The sequence below is a fragment of the Hyperoodon ampullatus genome (genome assembly GCF_949752795.1).
Source record: "Hyperoodon ampullatus genome assembly, chromosome: 9".
In the NCBI taxonomy this organism is placed as follows: Eukaryota; Metazoa; Chordata; class Mammalia; order Artiodactyla; family Ziphiidae; genus Hyperoodon; species Hyperoodon ampullatus.
In genome coordinates, this window is record NC_136922.1 from 37781521 (window position 1) to 37804333 (window position 22813).

The window sequence follows — 22813 nt, forward strand, 5'->3', positions numbered from 1 at the left end:
GAACCTAGGGGCAGGACGGGAATAAAGAGGCAGATGTAGAGAATGGACTTGAGGACATGCGGAGGGGGAAGGGGAAGCTGGGACAAAGTGAGAGAGTGGCATGGACATATATACACTACCGAATGTAAAATCGATAGCTAGTGGGAAGCAGCCACATAGCACAGGGAGATTAGCTCAGTGCTTTGTGACCACCTGGAGGGGTGGGATAGGGAGGGTGGGAGACACAAGAGGGAAGAGATATGGGGATATATGTATATGTATAGCTGATTCACTTTGTTATACAGCAGAAACTAACACACCATTGTAAAGCAATTATACTCCAATAAAGATGTTTAAAAAATTAAATAAATAAATAAAATAAAACATATTGTTAGAGGAATTATGTGCCAAGGTTCATACTTGCTATTGGGTGAGCTCCCCCTTGCCTTACCCTACTTTGCTCTGAGCTATCCATTCAATATACACACCTTACCTATCATTAATTCCATTTCTAGTTTCATAAAGCATTTAGTATTTATTACTCTTAAGCATGTCTTTGATTTTATTTCATATGTATGTAACCCTAAACAATACAGAGCAGTCTAAACATATTTTTGAGACTCATCTGTGATTATGAATACATATATGCATGTATATAATATGCCTAGTTCATTCATTATTAAAGCCACATAATATTCCATTGCATGAAAATACCTTATTTATCCAATTTCCTATTGATGGATATTTAGTTTGATTCCAGTTTTTCAGTATTATAAACAATGATGAAATAAACACTCCTGTACATGTATCTTTGTGTACAAAATGAAAGTGTATCTCTGTGGGATTATACTTCCCACTGGAATTGCTGGGCCCTTATGAAATACACAACTTGAATACGTATGTACGAATAAATGACTCTCTTAAGTGGTACTAACTTATACTCTCCAGTATTGTGAAATTTTATACTGCTCCATATCCTCACCAACACTTGGTGTTGGTGAACTTTTTATTTGTCTGTCTGATGGGTGTATGAAATTGAACAGTATTTAGTTTTAATTTGCATTTCCCTGATCTGTATTTTGGCTTTTAGTGGCCATTTGAACTTCACTTTATCAGAACTGAATAGAATTGAATTCTTATTTGTCTTGTTTTCCAGTGGGTTTTTGTCATTTTTTTTTGTTATCCTGAATGCTAGCCCTTTGTCATATTTATGTGACACACATCTTTCCCTGGTCTTTGGTTAATTTCTTTTCTCTTTCATTGTACAAATTTTAAATTTAATATTTATAATTATTGCTCATAATTATCAACCTCTTCCTTTGAGATTAGTGTGTTTTTTTAATTTTGTTTAGAAAATTCTCTCATTCTCTACATCATAAAGATATTCTCCAATTTGCATTTCAAATGTAAATCCTTAATTAATCTGGAATTGCTTTTGTGCTTTTATGAGGTAGGAATACAATTTCAACTTTTTGTTCCAGTGCCATTTATTAAATAACTCATCCCTTTGATGATCAATGATGTCACCTCTGTCATATATCTAGTTTCCATGTATAAATTGGTGCTTTCTGGGCTATCCAGTCTTGTCCAATTGGCCTTGTACATTTGGTCCAACGTACAATATTATGATTTCATAAGATGTCTAGGTATGTTATAATGCCATTCTTCCTACTTTGTCCTTTTTATTCAACATTATTTTTTCTCTCCTTAGCCCTTTACTCTTCCACATAAATTTGAGAATTAGCTTGTCGAATTCCATTAAAACTTCCATTAGGGTCTTGATTAGAATTTGATTGAATCCATAGCTCATTTTGGGGAGAATTAACAACTTAACAACACTGAGTATTCTAATCCATGAGAACAGTATCTCTTTCCATTTACTTAAATCTTCTCAAATGACTTTCATTAAAGATCATTTTCGTACATGAAGATATTTTGTACATTTTATTACATTTATTCCTACGTTCCTTTTATTTCTGTGGCTAGCATTAGAATTATCTTCAATTGTATTTTCTGATTATGGAAATACATCTTCTTGATACCTGTATCCATATCTCATTATATATTTAGTGCTCCTTATATGTGTATGGATTATGAATAAATGAATGGCAAACTAACCCCCTTCTCTATAAAATGTTGTGACATTTAAGTGAGAAGTAAAATTCTATAATAATGGTGAACTATAAACATACTATTGGGTATAATTTTGTTTTAACTTCAATTGATCCAAGATTAACATATGAAAAAAATTCAGCCAAGAATTACCCAAAATTTTAGAGATGATTTCAAAACAAACTGTCTAAGAGGGGAAGAAAATGTTGCAGAAGGCTGCCTTTCAGACAATACGAAGAAGAGAAAGCTAAAACCAAGGGAGAAAAAATTCAAACATTTTAAAAATCTGACCATAATAAAGGGTCTAGTATTATTTATCAGAGAAAAAAAATTACTCTTACTCCTTGAAGGTGTTTTAGTATAACACACAGAGACACACAATATATGTATATGTGTATATATGTATGTGTGTATATATGTATGTATGTATGTATTTTAATCTTAACTATGTCCCTGTCAAGAAAGAATTAATACGTTTAGATGGTTAAAATATAATCAGGAGACTCAAAGATGTGTTACTTTCCAGATGAGGAAAAGCATTCATCCAACACTGTTAAGATTTTAAAATAATGTTTCTTTTAACAGAGAATTTTTGATCTGGACGTGAAAACTACAATTCTTAGTATAGCTAGAATTCATCTTACAAAAAAATAATAAATAAACATTTGGAATATTACTATTCTATAACAATATATTGTGCAACTAAAATTTACACGTTTCCGAAGTTCCATATAATCCAAATCAAAACTCTTGGTAGTAAAAGAAAAACTGAGCATTTGATGCCCTCTCATTGTTGAGCAAATGTTGTACTACTCTACATTATTTGGGAATTGCCTCTGATGCATCTTACTCTTTCCTCTTAAAGAGGCTGGAATTATGATTTCTTCATTCAGGCATGCACTGATTCATCAAACACTTATTAAATTTTACCTATGTGCTGGGCACTTTCTTAGATGCTAAAGTGGTGAATGGAATGTTCCTGATTTCTACTTTCACAGAAGCTTACAGGCTCCTGGAGAAGACAGACATTAAAAATGATACGCATCACCCTGTATTAAAGTGCTATGACAAGGGACACACGGGGTGCTATGAGCACAGTTAGGGTTCCAAGAGAGAATCTTGAGGAAGTGCTGTTCAAACTAAGGCTTGAAGTAAGCTTAAGAATTAGAGAGAAAAAAGTGTTCAGGCTGAGAGAAAGGCATGGGGTGCACGAAATGTGAGATCACAGCACCTCTAGGATCCAAACTTAGTCTACACAGTTGGGTAGAGGAAAGCAAGAGGGAAACTAGTGCCAAATGTTTGATTTTTGACTTCTTATTCAAACATATGGCAGCCTGAAATACATGAACTTTCAGGTTCAACATGATGAGGAGTCAGAACTGGGAACTCCGAATGTTCTAAGCTGTGGATCTTTCTAAGAAATATGCAAATACCTAAAAGGTCCTTCGACAAGAGAGCTTGGATTAATTCACAAATAGCTCCAGTACAATCTCACTTAAATGTACACATCTATACATACAGTATACGTGCAGCTAGACTGCCACATAAATGAATCTCTCTAATAACTGAGAATGTGTAATTCTTTTAAAAGTCACACATTGTATACTTGCAGCGTCTACATTTCCTCCCCTAATTATAGTTTCTACAAGAATATTCTACTGTAAAATACTGACAGGAATAATGGTAAGAGATGATCAATATCACACAGGGATGTTTGCAATTCAGACAAGCTATGTAGAAATTGTTTCTTCTACATTTTAAGGAACTTCTATACAACAGTTACGAAATACACTGGGTATTTTTTCCCAGTTATGTTTAGTATGCCAAATCAATTTTAATGCTACATGTGTTCTTGCCAAATAACAATGTTACAACAAAAATCAAATAATATAATTATAGGAAAATTTGGGTAACAATTTCAGAAATAGTAAGTAGAGCTTGCAATTCATTCTTAGCTTTTCATTAAAAAATGAAGAAAATGGGGCCTCCCTGGTGGCGCAGTGGTTGAGAGTCCGCCTGCCGATGCAGGGGATACGGGTTCGTGCCCCGGTCTGGGAGGATCCCATATGCCGCGGAGCGGCTGGGCCCGTGAGCCATGGCTGCTGAGCCTGCGCATCCGGAGCCTGTGCTCCGCAACGGGAGAGGCCACAACAGTGAGAGGCCCGCGTACCACAAAAAAAAAAAAAAAAAAAAAAAAAAAAAAAAAATGAAGAAAATGCCATTTCAAATGACTACATAAAATCCACTCAGACTTAGCTGGTTTTCTATTCCTTTCATTTGGATTTTCTAAAGACCAAAGAAAAAGAAGGCATCTTGTCAATAATGACTCAGAAGGTGTACAGAAAATCTAATCATAATGCCAGAAGCAACCAAGACTAATAATTTAGCATTTATCCTCCTGTTGTTTTTTCACCTAAAAATAAGATAGATATATATAGATATATAGATAGATATATATACAAAAATCATTCTTTAACTTTGTAACCTACTTTTTACAAAAATAATATTATTTAAAAGGTTTGCTAGTAACCTATTTTATGAATGTGTAATATTCCACAGCAGAAATGCACTATATTAACTTGGCCATTTTCTACATTAGTAGGCATTCAGATATTTTTCTGATTTTTTCTTTTTGCTCTTTATAAATAATGCAGCACTGAGCCTTTTTATTCTATGCTATTCTACTAATAATGTGGGAAATCAATGGCAGAGGAGGTGATAGTAAAATAAGTTACCTTTCTTCTCTAAGTTATCTTTTTTTAAATTTATGCAAACCTTTACTGAGGTCCAACTCTATGCCAGGCACCTTGATAAGTACTGAGGATACAGAGATGAGTAAGAACCAATATCACTTGCCAGGAGCCCTCTATCTAGCACAGTCATTCTCAACTGGGATGACTTTGCTCCACAGGGGACATCTGGCAATGCTTGGAGACAGTTTTGGTTGTCACAACATGTGGGGAGGGCACTATTGGCATTTAGTTGGTAGATGGCGGACATGCTGCTAAACATCCTGCAGTGCACAGGATAGGCCCCCACAGCAAGGAATTATCCAATCCAAAAGGTCAATAAAAAAGGTGCTGAGGTTGAGAAACCCTGACCTACTCTTTCCTGTAGTCTGCCCACCTCTATCAAACTCAAGATACCTTCTCAACTCCAACAGTAATATTTAATAAGTTATAAAAATCAATGAGTACACCAAAAAAACCTCCAAAAAACTACATATTTAGGTTAACAGAATGGCTCAGTTCCCGTACTCACACTTCAAACACAATGACTCCATATACTGATCAATGAACTCTGGAGACTGGCAAGTGTGAGGATTTCACGTCTGGAGCATACGCTTCAGGCTCTATTCAGTATAACTTCTTCCACTCTCTTCTAAACCTTTAGACTTTAGGATTTTCTCAGGCAAGGAAATGAAAACAAGGTATTTTTAACTACCTGCTCAATTGCTTGGAAAATTACCTCTTATAACATTTAAACACCCACTTCTCATTTTTTCCAAAGCCCTAGAGTAGCCAAGTGATATTAATCGCTGGAATTCCTTGATTAGGAAATGTGATTTTTCAAAGTAGTTAGGACAATCTGTTTTGTTTTCAAGCTGTTTACTTTGGGATAGATACAGCTATAGATACAGATGCCCATCTTCAAGACAAATAATCATGAATTTGCTGCAAACCCTGCAGCAGCACCTTCTCAAATTCTACAAGACTCAATTTTGATAGACCTACGTGAGCTTTCAAAGGGCAGCAAACTCATTACAGCAATGAAAATGTAAGTAATTATAAGTTTTCCAACTACAAATGCAATATTTAATAGGCAAAAGATCCTGATTTTGTATAATGCTGTATATAAAGAGATTGTACAATTCTTTTAGTCTTCTATTTGTTCAAATAGCACAGCTGGTGGCAGTAAAAGCTACTCAATTGTCTTCTCACTGTCCAAACTTGGAATAAACGGTCCAGCTCTAGAAAAGAAGTTGTTCTTTTGTCTGATAAATTCCTTTCAAGTGGTTGTCAATTTAAGGAAGAAGTCAAAGCAGCCCATCAGTAAATACCTCATCACATAAAACATCAAATGCCAACCACCCCATCCCCCCATCACTGAAAACACTGGTTGGGAAAATAAGGGCAAAATGGCTCACTGCTTTTAATTAGTGTAATGAATACCATTAACTCAAACTGCAAACTCCCTATTCACCAGAAGTGAATTATTTAGTTCCAATATCTTTCCAATGGTTTCTTTTTCTCTTTAAACTTTAATTAAAATCAACTACATTTAAAAATTGAAGAGCCTAAACCTAACAAAGATTTTCAGCAACAAAAAAATTTTTTTAACTTTAGTTCTGACAACCTCTCTGACATGTGAAAATTCTTCAACTCAGTTGGAAACACAATTCTTATAACTCAAACATCCATAAAGGAAGATACAAAATTCAAGCTATGCAACAAACTTTTGTGGAGAAAATTCAATGCGCTGAGTACTACAGGTACATGACAAATAACATATAGTCATCAAAGAAAGTATCAGCTCAAGCAATTTATACATCAATTATATGTTTGTTAATGAAACATGGAAATTGATAACAAGTTCTTAAAAAATAACTCTAAAGTACAAAACATAATTGATATTTTGTAAGAATATTTTAAAAGATTTTCTACTGTTCTCTTTGATTTCTAAATAGTCTAATAGGTTTAGTGTTTTTATTAGCTCTTTTAAATATCCAAGTTCTCATGAAAATATTAATTGATCAAGAAATATACGTTTTAAATTACTGCAGTAGCCGTGAGTAGCACCAACATCAATTAAGACTGACTGTGTTCATTCATGGTGCTCAGCATTCTATCAAGTTCTAAGAGAAGAATAGTAAAATTGGAAATACACTATAAGACTGTCTTCATAGGTTTTTTTTTGAGGTTTTCATAGTATTTATGTATCCACCTAATACTTATTGTCTACCATGTACACAGCTATGTAAAGACAGAACCAGAAGCACAAAATATTTCCAGTTGAGGAAACAAATGACAAAAGAGCTTTTAATAGGAATATGGTGGAGATCATGAGGGAAACAAGCCCCCAGACTAAAGAAATATGCATAGACTCTCTTTCTGACCCAACTAAAACTTCTGGGTGTTTATCAGCCATACCACAATAGTTTTGTCAAAAAACAAAACTATTTGTAAATGGATACAATATTCCTCTTGGATGATTATTTAGATTTTTTTAAAAAATAATGTCTCATCTCCAAACTTAAAATTCTTTGAAAGAAAATAGCATGGACAGATAGCTCATAAAATATTGCTTCCAGAAACATTTTTGTGCATATTGTGATTTATGCTTTGGTCTCCTGTTTCAACAATCACAGAGATTATTAATTGAAAGTAAAATACCATTCAACTCAAACACCCAATATTGATTTCTCCTTGTTCTGAAGAAAGAGTAAGTTTTCTCTGAATAATTCTGCAGGATGCATTTTTTCACCACCTGACACAGACTGAAATTAAATCAAACTCACTATTTATAAAAGTGAATCAGCTATGTATACGTATAGCTGATTCACTTTGCTATAAAGCAGAAACTAACACACCATTGTAAAGCAATTATATTCCAATAAAGATGTTAAAAAAAAAAGTTCTTGCTGTTCTTCAATAAGCATCAAGACTCAAACACATGTGCTTGGAACTTAATGATGCATTATAATGGACATGCATAGACACTACTGTGCGCAATGTTTGAATATCTCTAGAGTAACTAGTTTTCCCTTAATGGCACTAAAGTATACAGCAAAAAGTAAATGTAAAAGATGTGGCCTAACACCATTTAGATGAAGTCAACATTTTTTAAGGACACATAACCAAAAACAATTTTTAAATCATACTTAGCTAAATTTGTAAATTCACTTACATCAACAGCTTTCTCTTACAACTTAAAATTTTGTCTAATTAAAGCCAAGATTTGAAGCAAAGGCTTTGAGATGTCAGTGAAAGAGTAAATTACTCTTCCCCATAAGAACTAAGTCATATATCAGGCATACATGGGTAAGACTGTCTTAAAATAAATCATCTTTTCTAAAATAGAAGTAGGTTAATCCTTCAAAATGAATTGCCGGCCTCTACATTCATGCCCCTCTTACATGAGTATATGTACAGTCATTTTTAGCAAGCTAAAATCTCTCATACCTAATTTTACCATGGCTGTAAACAAAGTACTTTGCTAGTACAATAACACAATACATTTTTTAAAAACCCTGATATGTCTACAGCTTCTTTAAAATTAATTCATTAATATTTGTATATATAGTTTATCCCTTTTTGTTCTTCTTTGACCCACTGGTTATTTAGGAATGTGTTGTTTAATTCCCACCTATTTGTGAAGTTACCAAATTTCTTTCTTTTTTTGATTTCTAATTTTATTCTTTTGTGGTTGGAGAATATACCTTGCATTTCAATCTTTTAAAATTTGTTGAAACTTGTTTTATGGCCTAGCATATATTGTCTACCCTAGAGAATGGTCCTTGTCCACTTGAGAAGAAAGTATACCCTGCTGCTCTTGGGTGGAATGTTTTATGGATGTTTGTGCTATTAAAATCTGCTATTTTCTTGTAGATCATCTGTCTAATTCCTCTATCTATTATTAAAAATGGAATGGCAATGTCTCCATCTACTATTGTTGAATTTTCTATTTCTCACTTTACTTCTGTCAGTTTTTGCTTCACATATCTGGAGGCTCATTATTTGGAACATAAATGTTTATAATCGCTATGTCTTCTTCATGGATTGACCGTTTTTTCATTATGAGAAGTCCTTTTTTGTTTCTAGGAACAATTTTTGTTTTAAAGTCTAGTGTGCCTGATATTAGTATCACTACTTCAGCTCTCTTTTGGTTATTGTTTGCATGGTATATCTTTTTCCGTCCTTTTACTTTCAACCAATTTGTCTTTGTATCTAACTTATATTTCTTATATACAGGATATAGATAGATGATGATTTCTTATCCATTCTGCCAACATCTCCCTTTTGATTAGATTATTGAATCCATTTACACTGAATAAATTACTGATAAGATTTATGTCTACCATTTTGTTATTTGTTTTCTATGTCATGTCTCTTTTATTCTTCTCTGCTTCCATTACTGGCTTCTTTTATGTTAGATAGATATTTTATAGTGTACCATTTTAATTCCATTGTTGTTTCTTTTAATATATTTTTTGTTTCCTTAATCTCTGGGGATTAAAATTATCTTATTTTACAATCTAATTCAGACTAATACTAACTTAATTTCAACAGCATATGAAACTTCTGCTACTATATAGCTTTGTTCCTTCCCCTCTTTTTTGTGTTAACATTGTCATAGAAATTATTTCTTTATAGACAATAAGCCCATTAACTTGATTTTATAGTCTATGCAGTTGTCTTTCAAATCAGGAGAAAAAAGGGGTTATAAACAAAAATAAATGTATACTGTCTTTTATATTTACTTATATAGTTACCTTTATTAGTGTTCTTTATTACATTAGGCAGATTTGAATTGTGGTCTAGCATTCTTTCATTTCAGCCTGAAGGAATTTTTTTTTAGTATGTCTTATAGGGCAGGTCTACTAGTGACAAGTTTTCCCAGTTTTTGTTTATCTTGGAATATCTTAATTTCTCCTTCATTTTTGAAGGACAGTTTTGCTGGATATAAAATTTTTGGCTGGGCTTCCCTGGTGGCGCAGTGGTTGAGAGTCCGCCTGCCGATGCAGGGGACGTGGGTTTGCGCCCCCCGTCTGGGAGGATCCCACATGCCGCGGAGCAGCTAGGCCCGTGAGCCATGGCCGCTGAGCCTGAGCATCCGGAGCCTGTGCCCCGCAATGGGAGAGGCCACAGCAGTGAGAGGCCCGCATACCGGAAAAAAAAAAATTTTTTTTTTGGCTAATTTGTCTTTCAGTACTTTGAATATGTAACCCACTGCCTTCTGGTTTCCATGGTTTCTGAAGTGAAATCAGTTGTCAATTTTATTGAGGATTCCTTGATTTGATGAGTCACTTACCTTTTGCTGCTTACAAGATTCTGTTTTTTGCTTCATTAGTTTGATTATGAGGTGTCTAAGTGTGGTTCTCTTCAAGTATGTACTATGTGGTTTTTTTGAGCTTCTTGGATGTGTACATTAATGTTTATTATCAAATCTGGGGGAGTTTTCAGCCATTATTTCTTAAAATATTCTTTCTGCTCCTTTCTTTCTCTCCTGTCCTTTTAGGACTTACATCATGCACGTTTGTACAGTTGATGGGGTTCCACAGCTCTCGGAGGCTCTGTTCATTTTTCCTCATTCTTTTACTTCTCTGTTCCTCAGAATGAGTAATCTCAATTGACATATCTTCAAGTACACTATTTTTTCTTTCTGCCAGCTCAAATGTGATGTTAAGCTCCTTTAGTAAATTCTTCATTTCTGTTATTATACTTTTCAACTCCAGAATTTCTACTTTTTAATAATGTCTAGCTGTTTATTGATATTCTCTATTTGGTGACAAATAGTTGTCATACTTTAATTCCTTAAACATGATTTCCATTATTTTTTAAACATATTTATAAATATATGATTTAATTTCTTTGTCTAGCAACTCCAATGTCTGGGCTACCTCAAGGTCAGTTTTTACTGACTTTTTTCCCTGTGTATGGGCCATACTTTTTTCTTTTTTTTTTTTTTTACACATCTTATACTTCTTTTGCTGAAAACTAGACATGTTAAATAATAGAATGTGGTAACTCTGGAAATCAGATTTCTCTCTCACCCCCAGGGTTTGTTGTTTTGGTTGTTTGTTGTTGCTACTGCTGCTGCTCCTTCTGCTGTTGTTTGCTTAGTGACTTTTCTGAATTCTCTGAAGTTTGCATTTTGTCATGTGTGGCCACTGAAGTCACTACTCAGTTAGATTTGTGATCACCTAATGATTAGAAAATGATTTATTTAAATAACTTGAACCAATATGTCTCCCAGCCTTAACCAAGGGGCTCTGTGTGCATTTTGGGGCATGGATTCCCTGCTTTGGCAGACAGTTTACAACTCTGCCTTAGCCTTCACTTCCTGCTTGTACAGAAGCTCAAGGTCAGGCAGATGTGAGAGATTAAGTCCATCTCAGGCCTTTCCTGAACATGTGTACAGCTCTACACATTCTCCTAAAGTAGGCCCTGACAAAAGTTCCATTTTTATATAAAGCAAGACACTGAAGTATACACAATATGAATTCTTATTAAATGACACAGAACTCAATTTACTGTGGATCTGTCCTTTTTCGAGTAGCTAATATTTTTCTGGCTGGCTCTGAATGAATCATGGTCCTATGCTCATCAGAACAAATTTCTCTCTGCATATTTTATAGATGATTTAAAAAACACAGAACCCAGTCCAAGCACTAAAAGTCAGAATGTTACAAAGTTTGCATATTTCAACAAAACCTTGAAGGTGACAGTGTCCAGAAAATGCCAAAATGCCTCTTTCTTCAAATTAAAATTCTAAAGCTCCCAAGATCAGCATCTCCTCCTGTAGCCTGCTCCCCCACCATAAGTTTTGTGGTTTTCACACATGCTTAGCACACACAGCTTATTTAGAAAAGGTGTTATATTACCAAAGTCTTTGACTTCACAGGCTTGTTCAGTGACCTTCCTTTGAAATGATAACTTAATCTTTCCAGTGCTGCTTTCTTATTCAGAGACCATCTTAAGAGTGCTCTCCATGAGGATGAGAAAGAGCACAGAGGTACACCAAACACACCCAATTCTTTTGCTAAAAGTCATCAGAGACTCTGTACTAGGATATTTCTGGGATGTTTCAGTCATCGTTCCATTTTGTCCCCAGATATAGCTAGGTAAGAAGGGGTCAGCCAAATAAGAAAATTATTATGTTTGGAGATTGACATATCAAAATCAATTCACACATTTCAGAACCTCCACTTGACTAAATTCCTATAAAATGAGAGTCTGGGGCTTCCCTGGTGGCGCAGTGGTTGTGAGTCCGCCTGCCGATGCACGGGACACAGGTTTGTGCCCCTGTCCAGGAAGATCCCATATGCTGCGGAGCGGCTGGGCCTGTGAGCCATGGCCGCTGGGCCTGCACGTCCGGAGCCTGTGCTCCGCAATGGGAGAGGCCACAACAGTGAGAGGCCTGTGTACCTCAAAAAGAAAAATAAATAAAAATAAAAAATAAATTAAAAAAATAAAATGAGAGTCTGCTTTTAAGACGAGTCATTGGATTTCATGTTATGCTGATGGAAATTAATATGTGGTATTTTTCATATGAAAGCTTTTAGTTAATAAATAATATCTGGCTTAAAATTAGCTGACTGGTGATCAAAGTTGGATACAATAGGTCTCTAAATTTTATTAAACCTCAACAGGTTTACCTTTCTGAAATAAAATTAATTTTATTTTTTAATTAAAATTTTTAATTTTCTGAAATAAGTAAATTGACTCATCAAATGATACATAGTTTTAGCAAGAGATCATTACAATACTACTCTATTTTTAACTCTTTGGAAAGGAAAAAAGTTTCATAAGTGAGAAAATCTACTAATGAAATGTAAAGTGCAAATTTATAAACAAAAGAGCCAAGATAGGGAAAAGTTAAGGGCTTCAGGTTAACAACTATTCAGTTATGTTAAACTTAGTACATGTTTAATTAGACTATTAAATATGCATTTTAATGTACCACAGGTGAAATGCAGAGGGGTTAATGTTTTCTATGAGAATTTAACTTTTCCACTTCCTCACTCTCCCATGTTTAAAAATGCAACCTTTGAGTTGGGTTAATATAGCCCTTTGCAGTTAATTGCTTTGTCTTAGTTTTATTTTAAGAAGAAAAGAATATAGCAACTGACAATATTTAGTATTATTTACTATTATAACTGACAGTATTTAGTATTATTCATGTCAGTCCTTGTTGGTTTTAAAAATAATACTTCAGTAAAGGGAATACACTAGAGGATTTATATCTTTCCTAGTGCCAACCTGCTTGCCTAGAGATCATTTCGGGGTTTTTGTCAGATTGTATTAATAAGCAGCAAATCACTATGTTAAAGTGAATCAAAAGAAATAATCGCTTAGTTTGTATTATTTTATTTTTAGAATAAGTAGCCACAGTGCACACATGAAATCCTTAGTGTCCCCACTCATTTACTTCAGCAAGAAGAACAAAAAAACTAAGGGAGTACACCTTTGACTTCACTGCCTTCACTCCACAAAACTTCTAAACACCAGCAGAAAAAGAACAAAGTTCCCTCCCTGGTGTTTATGAAAAGAGTATGCCCTAGGAAACCGATCTTAACCCCATGCTTGCATTCTCATGCTTGTTTTCTTTATAGGCCAGCAATCTTTTTGTTTGTGCTCTCTATTGCATCTTAGATACCGAGGGTATACCTTATTTTATCGGGGGAATGAAGATGAGAATCCTACCCATTAGTCCTATGGAGTTACAGCCTGATAGTTCCGGGACTTATGTGATTATCCTGTGAGAGACTGACCCAGTGGGCTGGACTGTGATGCCTACATTGTGATCCTTTAGAATCTATTCCTAAATAAGTAGGAGAGAATGTCAGTGCCAGATTCAGAGAACTGGAGTAGGGTTCCCATTAGCATACATTTTGTTAGGTCAGAAACAGCTATAAAGTTTTCCAACATGTCCACTTATGTTTTAGAGCCATAAAGTGCCCATCCTAAGGCTGATTCAGTTTATTTAATGGACTGACTCTTACCTTCTCTGTACACAGATGTTGATCTAGCTCTGGATGACGATGATTTCCCAAGCATAAGCCTAGCCAAAGTCAATTTCTAGGAAGACAGGACTATAATGTCCCAAATCAGCCTATTTTGTATACTTATGCTCTTTGAGAATAAATGGACTGGTCATTTGTTACCTCCTAGTCACTCTTTTACTCCTACCCTTGTACAGTAAGCAGAGCTTTAAAAGCAAATCTAAATCCCAGCTCCACCACTTACTAGCTCCATGACTTTGCATAAATTGTTAATTCCTTATAAACCTCAGTTTTCTTATCTCCAAAGAAGACAAAATAAGAATTTCTCCTCAGATTGTTGTACTGACCAATTGAGATATAATGTTTTTAAAGCTCTAACATATAAACGCTACTATATATAAGATAGATAACCAAGAAGGACCCTACTGTCGAGCACAGGGAACTCTACTCAACATTCTGTGATAACCTATATGAGAAAAGAATATAAAAAAGAATAAATATATGTATATGTATAACTGAATCACTTAGCTGTACACCTGAAACTAACACAACACTGTAAATCAACTATACTCCAATAAAATTAAAATTTTAAAGAAAAAGCTTTAAAAATAGTACCTGAGAAAGAATAAGCACCCAATAAATGCTAGCCTTCTCAACAGCAGTACTGTAAATACTCAAAAACACTGTCAAAGAACACCTTCTATTAGCAAGGCTTTGACCAGGTTTAAAAGGCAGCTATTGGGAACTGATTAGAGGCATAGGTTGCTAGAATAGATTTGACTAGCAATTATTGTAGTGATCATCATTCACTGTTCATTCAAATATTTACTAAGTGCCTCCTGAGTACTAACAAGATTCTACACAGGAAAGAAAAATATGACAAATTCTCTGAAAGGCTTACATTACTGCAGGAATATAAGACAAATACACACATCAGTATAACATGGGGGAAATTATAGCCAATGTCAACTGAAATATAAAGTGCTTAGAGGTGGGGAGCTCATATCTGGTAAAAAGGATTATGGAACTATGAAATATTTCTAAAGAAGGTAAGATTTTAAAACTTATGAATATATTCCTTTGATTCCACTTGCCTGGTAAAATTGGGCTCCAAAGAAGATTTCAAGGGTAAATATTAAATTCTTTTATTTAATCAATATATATTGAGGACATACTATCTGCTAAATACTTCAATCCACTAAATCTCACACAGCACTCAGGGATAAAAATAGCTTGTCTTCCAATATCAATAAAATCTATGTTTATTTCAGGGAAAAAAACCCTGCAATCATGACACTCTCTTTATTTTGGCAAAATTTTAATTCCTACTTGAGGAAAACTGCATGATTCACTTCAGTTTACATTAACTAAAAACAGCACTTGCTCTTAAAGATGTGAATCAAAATTATTACATTGTGTGAATAGTGAACTTGAATGTAGAAGCCTACTGATTTATGACTATTTTCTCACTTTTAAAATGGGTTTCCCTTCTTTTTTTCTTTTCTTTAAGAAGCTGTATTTTAAAAGTGTAAACTGCATTTAAGATCACACAGAGCTTGAGTTCAATTGTTAGCTAAGACAAATTATTTCTCTGAGCCAAGTTTCCTCATCTGTAAAAATTTGTAGAATAGGAATAACTATCACAGCACCTTGTTTGTACCTTGTGATTCTTATTTCATTAGGTCAACTTGTTTACAACTAAGTCTCCCTGCTAGATTGCTTCTTAGAAACAGTTACCATGTCTTGTTCATCTTTACAACTCTAAAGTACCTAAACATAGTGCTTCACACATATTAGGCAATAACTAATTATCTAAATGTCTAAAACCTTTCCCCCTACTTGGATGGTGTAAAAAAATCAGATCTACCCTTAACCAGTAAAATAATATATTTTTATTCCATGAATTTTGTCAGGGAGGCAATCTCCAAATCCACTGCTATATAAGGTCTAACTAAAACTTATTTAAGAGAATATTTTTTAATTTTTTTACTTCTTAGGTTTCGACAAAAATTGTATATATTTAAGGTGTACAACATGATGGGTTGATATACATATACACTGTAAAATAATTATGACAATCAAATTAATTAACATATCTATCACCTCCCATAGTTACCATTTTATATGTGTGTGAGTGTTGAGAACACCTGAGATCTACTCTCTTAGCAAATTTCAAGTATACACTACATTATTACTAACTATGCTTACCATGGTGTACATTAGATCTCCAGAATTTATTCATCTTATAGCTGAAAGTTTGTGCCCTTTGATCCACAAAAGATTATCTAAACATCCAGTAAGTCACCTGAGATACCTGAAATCAGTATTCCTCAATAACCCCCTGAAGATTCTCAGTAGATCTGAGATGTCTGAAAGTCTGCATATCTAACAAGCCCCCAGGTGATGCTGAAGCTGCTGGTCAGCAAATCACACTCTTATTGCCCTGGCTCAAAATTACCCCCCGTCTGTGCCTGGTGTTCATTCTTTGGACTCGATAGAAGTGTTTTCCCACACACTATTTAAGGCATTAAACAATTAGCCAAAATCATTATAAAAGCATACTTTTAAAAGTCTTAAGACAACCTTTGTCCTATTTACTTGTAAGGATGTTTAAGAGGACATTCAGTATTTATTACTTCTGTGGAGCTTCTCCTGGAGGACCAGTCACAAACTATGGTCTTTCCCCTTTTCTGTGGCTGCTAGAAAACTCAGAGACAGCTATGTGGGCTCTTTATTTATAGAAAATGGGTAGTACCTTAACACCTGGATTTTATGTATAACCTCATCTTAAATAATTCATCCATCTTTTTCTTTCCCTATTTTTTACTGGCCCTTATTTCCCTAAATTTTGGCTTTTGTATTGTTATTTTTTATATATTTTAAACAGACTTAAAATCCTGTTCAAAATGAGAGAGGAATGGAAGTAGAAGGGGAAAAAAAGGACATATTTTAAGAGGCAGAAAACACATGCATCACAGTTCTTAAACATTCTGCTATTGTCTATTATAAAAACTATAAATCAGCTAACTAAAATTTTTATTAGCTGACTTAAAATTACTTTTAAGAAAATCAGGGTCCCAAAAGTCATCACTATCATTCCCATTACTGATGGCAATGGATTATCTTAGAGCGATAAGACAGAATGCTGGTTGGAAAGGTAGAAGTGGCTCGTCACTGGCTGCCTGATTTACTTGAAACTATCTGATGATATACCGTCAATCTCATCACTCAGTCTGGGGGTTAAGAGCCCTTGCAATTCTCCCACCTGTCTTCTCTGAAATCTAATCACAACTCTGAACTCCTAAAGAATATATTTTCTATACTATTCTTTTGCTATCTCCCAAATGCTATGCAGTGTTGTTATTTTAACATCATATTTTTATATTTTTGTGTGTGCCTCACTTCACCTAGCACCCTACTTTCCATGCAGTCAGAATCAATATTACTTTCTGCTTATTAAGTAACATTACTGTTTCTATATAGGAACCTTACAATAGGTGGCACTGCATAAGAATCTCGGACACTCAACACAGTAGTAAGAAATAAAAATCCAAAAATCTGGGGCAAAAAAAATAGCCCTTCAAGTTATTAAGAGAAAAAAAGCCTTCTATTTGCTAAGATGACAAGGTTTCTGAAGAGTCAAGTATAATTTTGAAGTCACCTAGGGAATTAAGAGTTTTTAAATAATGCTTTCAAAGCTCCCTTAATCACTTCACATCATTGTAGAAACTCATCAATGTCTCATCAAAGCTGTCCATAAAGCTGCCTGGCTTTTAAAGCTATCTAGGGTATGGCCACAACCTGTTTCCAAGCTGAATGATTTCCCCAAATTCTTTTATGTGTCTAATTCTCCAGCCAAATCAATCATTTTACTCATTGCCAATGGCTCCTCTATCATCCCCTTGACTTGCTCATGCCATATTCCCTGCCTGAAGTACTACTCATGCCTGTCACACAGCTAAATCTTATCCATCCTCCAAGAACCAATGAAAACGTTCCTTCCTCCAGACATTGTCTTTCCCTGTTCTCCAACCTGAAAGGAATCTCACTCTGCCACATTTATACCACTTATAATCTGTCTCCTGACTCCTTAAAAAAAAAATACTGCCTTTGACTACATTTTTTTTTCTGTATATAATATCTGCAAACCCTGAAGAGACTTACAGCTACTTTTTGTTAATATCCTGAAAAACACTTACCTTAATCCCTACAACTTAGTCTTCAAATGTCTATTGAATGAACCCATCAACGAACTCCTGGTAGACACGCATCAGCAGGTCATCATAAAGCAAAGAGAGGACTGTCTATTTGTTTGATTTATGAAACAAGCCTCTTTTTTTTTTTTTTTTTTTGCGGTACGCGGGCCTCTCACTGCTGTGGCCTCTCCCGTTGTGGAGCACAGGCTCCGGACGCGCAGGCTCAGCGGCCATGGCTCACGGGCCCAGCCGCTCCGCGGCATGTGGGATCCTCCCAGACCGGGGCACGAACCCGTGTCCCCTGCATCGGCAGGCGGACTCTCAACCACTGCGCCACCAGGGAAGCCCGAAACAAGCCTCTTTTAATCACAGCTATCATTTATGTGTATGTGTGTGTGTGTGTGTGTGTGTGTGTAAGCCTACATTCATAACTTTTCAAAATCCATGTTAAATATATAAATTGTTTCATCTGTGTATTCCAGTTTTGATTATTCATGGCACAGTTTCCTTCACAGAGGTTGGTAAGAGCTACTCATAAAATGCAACTCTACATAATAGTACTTGCCTTGGTACTACTGCAGTTAATAAAGCACTTCAAAATTCATATCAAAGTACAGAGTGCTCTGAACTACAGGATTCAAATTATTTTAGATGTGTGATTAAATATGCTATAAAATTATTCTTCAGAACACTTATTTTATTTGTTGAAGAACATATTTTCTTCCTCAAAATAACAAGCTATTTTTGAACTATTACTCAGCCACATACTTCCTAAAAGCAGCAACGGTTACCTCAGATAAACCTAGATTTTACAATATTTGAAAGACTTTCCTCTGCTACTCTATGCCAACTGAAAATTCATGAGTCACAGGTGAATGACAGGAGCAGTCTTGGAGGTAATTTTTCCTTAATGCAAGTAGCCTGAAATAAAACTTGTTTAACAATTAATATTTTATAAACCCCCTCATATACATGATTTTGTTTGCTTCAAAGCAAGGATGAAAACAAATGTCAGTATCATCTCCATTTTTCAGAGGATGCAATCAAGTCAGATTGCAATTAAGTGAATGGCCCAGGATGCATGTCCAGTTAGCGATACCCATATATCTACCTCTTTACAGTATCACACTTAGTTTAAGAGTTGAGGCACTGAATTCGTCACCTTTCATTTCCATTTGAACTATCTTTGGATAGTCATTTCTTTAAATGTAGCCGCTTCCAAATTGGCCAATTAACTTGATATGTCTTCCTTCTTGTTACGTTTTTGGTCACTCCTCTTTTATACGATACACTGACTTCATGTTAAGTTGGAAAATTCTGAAGTATTTCAACTGATCAGAAAGTTTTGTTTTGTTTTTTAATTAATTAATTAATTAGTTTTTGACAGTAGGTCCTTGTTGGTTATTGGTTATCACTTTCAAACACAGCAGTGTGTACAGAAAGTTTTAAATCAGTGCAGCATGTTTAAACACTATGGCCGAGACCATGCTATGTTTCCAAACCCTGTTTCCTTTTCTTCCAGGGCATAGCACTAGGTTACATATCCCAGGCTCCCCTAAGTTTGGTGGAACCATGCGCTTAAATTATGGCCAGGAAAGGTAGTTAAAAGTGATGGCTAGCACTTCCACGTCTGGACTAAAAAGGTATTCCCTTCAATGCAATGCTCCACATTCTCCTCTCTTGTTTACAGGCCAGATGCAGATGATCCACTGGGGACTCCAAGGCCCCTTCCTTGACACCAAAGCCACTCAGTGGAAGAAGCCAGATTTCCTAAATGACTGAGGACAGTAAAGGCTCCCGATAACTGCCCCACTACCACCAACACTAACTTGAATTGGATGATGACATGGTGAGAAATAATCCTTTATTGTATTAAACCATCAAGATTTGGGACTTCTTAGCTATACCTACCTACCCTAATTTAAACATGAATAATTTAATTTCTCTTTTAATAAATATTTTATAAACCAAGCATGTGATTTCTGGTACAAATTCCCCAGATATTATTACCTTTCATAATAAGTTAAGTGCTTTTATGAGTGTGTTTTGGTATTAAGCAGGCTTGAGACAAATAAGTTCAAAGTGTTAAGTAGTGGATTATACAGCACCTTCAAAACATGGCAATAGTAAATTATTCTTAATTTTGGTATTTTTAAAGTCATTCCTGACTATGTTTCATGAACCTTAGGATATATACATATGAATAAATGTCCTATACATAGGATAGAGTAGGTTCATTTCATAGGACATACAGTTAAACTGCTCTTGGATCATTATATTGAGTCTAATATTTAGATGTATGCTGTTCACGTTTTAATGACACAGCAAATACTATCTGTCACCCATGAAGAGAAGGTTGACATCATCCTCAGCTTTCAGATAGCTGATCTATGACTCTCCAAACCACTTTTGGACTCAGCGACTACACTGCCTGAAGCCACCCCTCTGGATTTGAGGATCACTGCAACTGGTTGTAGTTACACATTTCTCTTGTTGATGACTTCATATGTTTCACAATTTGGGGGGATCCAACTTCTTTATTGAAACATTAACTTCATGAAGGCAGAGACTATTTTTTACTTATTTTATACTGCTCTGTGCTGGTAAATACTGAGTGTTTGGCAAGACCAGCTCACTGGCATATAAAACAATTTGTAGATATTTTCCTATATGACTGTGATAGAAATGAAAATCTAGAGGAATATAAAAATGCAATGAATCATTTTTGGAAAGTGTACTCTCAAGAGACATAAATATATACAATGTACATAATTTATTTTAACTCATACCTCAACTATAACAAAATATGTTTCTGATGCTAACTTCATAGTAGTTTGCAGAATTGGTAAATATCTAAACCTGCAAGGCACAAACACATAAATACAAAGTCATTCACCTGTTATCACTCAAATTGTTAAAGCACATACATTAAATGGAAATTTCATGAATGAAGGTGACAGCACTGACTTGACACAATATTAAAAGCTGTCCATCATTTTTTTTACTTGCAAGTAAAGTCCTATCAGAAAAGGTTCGAAGTATCAATTGCTAATATAGCTTCCATTTGTTTATACTAGTATCACAAAAATTTGTTCTTAGAACCTTCTGCCCTCTACCTGCCCCAAATTCTGCCCTAGAGCTTAATATGTAAAGGCTTTGATATCTGGGTGGTAATTCATTCACTAAAAGATATTTATTGAGCACTGACTATATGCCAGGCCCTCAGCTAAGTGCTAAAGGTACAGAGTAGTCTACTGATCTTGCCTTCCAGTTGGAGACAAATTATCAAGGAAGGTGCATATTAAGCTCATAATTAGCAGTGAGGAAAGTGAGATGATGGAAATGCAAGTGTTAACCACAAATAGCAACTGAAGGTTTCAAGTACATAAAAGCTGAGAGGTTGCTGAGTGAGAATCATCCTCTTTGCCTTTTGCTGAGGATTCAGACTGTACTGGAAGAACATGCAAAGTGTGTTTTTAGTCACCCAGGAAATGTATTCTCTTTTACTAAGAAACTAGTTGGGAGCAAATAATTACTTCCTTCTAGATGCTGCCTCTAAACTCAGTGCTGTTTTCTCTTATGATCCTTCTTATTTATCTTACACAGGTCCATCCCAACTTCAATAATATGATAATTCAGAGAGATAAAAGCATTTTCACAACTTTACAGAAGTATCATATCTAAACACTGAATGAATTTTCCTCCCTATTTCAACAGTCCATCGCTGCTCCCATTTTTAAAATCTTATTGGCAATTCCACCTAAATAATGTGTGCTTCTACGTTCCCACTAGATTATTACCTCCTTCAGAGCTGGAAAAACATTAGTTTTCTTTGGATTTCTTCAGCTCCTAGGGCAAAATTTTGCCTAAAATTAGCAGGCATATTTATAATGGATTAAATCCTTATTTTAAAAATATTTACATCTCATCTGCACAGGGGGTATAACCTATTTTTTAAAAGGAAGATTACATGTATTAAAAAGAAATCATAAAGACACTAGTACCTAATTACCTACTTAACTGGTGTTTCCTCTCAGAAAAATAGAAAGATTATTCATCAATAAGGAAGAGTTAATTTAGGTGTGGGAGGGTAGATGGTTTAAGTAGCTGCAAACACTGACAGGTTTGCCCACTTCAAGGAACTTTAAGAAATAACCCCTCACCTGTAAAACTACCCACTTAAAAAACAGATAATTTAGAAAGACTTTATGAAAATGTTGTTTTCTATTTAAAATCTATTAAATTTTTGCCTGTTTTAAAAATATATCCTGAAATAGGGAAATATAAAGAACATGAAATATTAAAAATAAATTAAGATTTTTCTTCTGAGTTTTATGAAAACAGATGTAATAGCTTTTTCCCCAACTGTAATCACTAAGATTCCAGCTGCAATAAGTTTGAATCTTAGATTAAAACTAGAAATGTAAGTGATATCGGGTAGCATGGCAGTTTATTTGACTAAATTACAATGCAAAAAATGTCTTATTTCTATTTTCAATTGCTGCAGAATTACTGCCTTTAGATAGTTGTTTGAATAATCCAAATGATGCTGAATATATGTTGACTGAATGAATAAATAATTACTGAATGAATAAATCTAGCTCTCATCTTTGCATCACAACACTGAATACAATGCTCGGCACATAACTACTTGTACCCAATAAATGTTCAATAAAATGGACTCTCCCTCCCACAGCCTGGTGAGAAGACTTTTGCAGAACCATTTCTCTAAGACTTCTCTTGAATCTCATATTTTGGCCTCCTCCATCTCACCTAGTGGATTAAAGAAATTGACCTTCAT